This window comes from Gekko japonicus, unplaced genomic scaffold, assembly GCF_001447785.1.
Source record: "Gekko japonicus isolate JY-2015 unplaced genomic scaffold, Gekko_japonicus_V1.1 scaffold182, whole genome shotgun sequence".
NCBI lineage: Eukaryota > Metazoa > Chordata > Lepidosauria > Squamata > Gekkonidae > Gekko > Gekko japonicus.
The window spans coordinates 1,265,827-1,268,004 of NW_015173128.1; the positions used below are offsets into that span (position 1 = coordinate 1,265,827).

The 2,178-nt window shown below is 54.9% G+C and overlaps 1 protein-coding gene across 2 annotated transcripts in view; it reads left to right on the forward strand.

The window, feature by feature from the left end:
* The window catches only part of SPECC1 (sperm antigen with calponin homology and coiled-coil domains 1), a 134,530-nt gene that overhangs the window by 130,278 nt on the left and 2,074 nt on the right, over positions 1-2,178 (forward strand). The gene's annotated exons all lie outside the window — the stretch shown is intronic.

The window sequence follows — 2,178 nt, forward strand, 5'->3', positions numbered from 1 at the left end:
CATTCCTGATTAATTTGTTTTACTTACTTATACCAAGAACAAGGTGATATATTTGTAATGATAGTGATTCCATTGAATTTAATTAGTAAGGTCAGTTTGGGGGGGACTGGCTGCAATTTTGTCCCAAAATATTGGGAGAGCCTCTGGCAGAAACTGGAATTTCCCGATCGAAACAGTCTGGCGGTAACATTTGGGCACATCCCTGGTTCAGGCCGTTTCCCAGCCTCTGAAGAGGAAGTGGAAGTCAAAATTGGAATCTCTGGATCACACAAGGTAGATCACATGTGGCCGTGTGACTGAAGGTTCTCGGGCATCTGTGTTCTGCCAGGTTTCCAGAGGGATTCCTCTACCCAGTCGGCCCCTAGGTTTCTTCAGACTTGATTTGGTCTCAAGGCTTGTGGGCCAAACTGGGCGCCTGCCTCTTCCTTGAAGAAGTCCCCACCTGCCTGCTACATTCCACGCAGGCCCCATTCCCAAGGGTTTCCTGCATCTTGTTTACCACCTTGCCGGCGGTGCAAGTTCCGTGTCCTCCCAGCCTACAGCCTTCTTGCATCCTTTCTAGCATCCACCTGTCACCTGGCAACAGAGCCGTCAGCTAGCTGCTTGGAAGCACGGATAGCCCACTGAACACTGCATGCGTGCAGGGGCCAGTTTCTTGGGTGTGCGAATTAGCCCGCGATCACGTCAGCTGGAACATCTCGTCGTCCTTCCAGGACGTACGAAACTACGAGAACAAACGAGTTTCCACCGAGCTTCCCTTCAACTCGTTTAGCCTACTCCATCCCACCCCCACCCCATTTAGAAATAAAATCTCATTTCTTGAAAAGGTTCCGAGCTGAGATTTAATGAGCTTTGGCTGCTGCCTGCTCCCTGGAAGCCCTGCCAGCACGTAAACAGCCCTTCCGGCAGAGCGCCTGTTGTTCCTGGCAGCGGTTCCCGGTCGCTGCAGCAGGAAAGGCAAGAGCCCTCACGTTCCCCGAAGCTCGAACGTGAAGGGTCTGGCGTGGACTCCCAGCAAGCGCCGGACATCAGAGAGAAAGCTTTGCTTCGCCAGGATGTCCTGGGAATGCCAGAAAGCTCCCCAAAGGAGGAGGCAACGGCAGCCAGGGGCAAGGAGGCCCTCGCTGGACAGCACCCCGCCCGAGCTGGCTGCTCTCCAGAGCCCAGCGGGAGATCGATGAAGCCCCCCGGATCCCTCCAAGCCAGCTTTTCTCCCCCACACGGCTGCCTTCTTTCCCTCCTGTTCAAAGACGCTGGCTGTCTTTGAGAGGTGGTGGAAGTAGAGGGGCTGCGCAATGGCAGCTGGAAAGGCCCCAGTTCAAGCGTCGGGTCAGCCGTAAACTCACTGGGCTGTGTCTGTCCTTTCAGCTTTGGCCCCTCCATCAGCAACACAGGAGTAGTAGCAGCCTTCCCTTCCCACACCTTCTCCCAAAGCTGTTCTGCTCCCAGGGAGCCAGTTCGGTGTAGTGGTTAAAGAGTGCAGATTCTAATCTGGGAGAACCGGGTTTGAGTCCCCACTCCTCCACTTGCAGCCGGCTGGGTGACCTTGGGTCAGTCACAGTTCTCTCAGAGCTGTTCTCTCAAAAGCAGTGCTCTCAGAGCTCTCTCAGCCCCACCTACCTCACAGGGTGTCTGTTGTGGGGAAAGGAAGGGAAGGAGATTGTCAGCTGCTCTGAGACTCCTTTGGACAATGAAGAGCTGGGTATAAAATCCGCCGCCGCCGCCGTTTCTTCCTTGCACCGCCCCAGCCCCCTTCATGCCATTCCCACGTGCTCTTCCCTCAGTGCATTTCTCACACCTTTCCTTGCCCTCAGGGACTGCAGCCACCCTCTAGGTCGTTTCAGATCATCCCAAAGAGAAACCGGGGAAAACCCTTTAGCCTCAGTGAGGTGAGGCAGTTCTCTCTGTCAAGGCCAGGGGGGGAAAGGCTAATATTGTACGGTGACGATTGTGTCTGCCTCGGTCCTTCCCACCCGCCACTCTTTGAGGAGGTTGCCAGCTGTTCTGCCTGGCTGGGTCTCCTGTGCCTAGATCAGCCACCAACAGGAAGAAGTCCATCAGGTCTAGCTGGAGAAAATGTCGCTTGTTGAATTTCCTTCTGTTACAGGGATGGAATCCCAGCCGGAAAATTGGGGGGGGGGGTCTGCTTATGTCATCACTGAGTGCCCAGATGGGAAG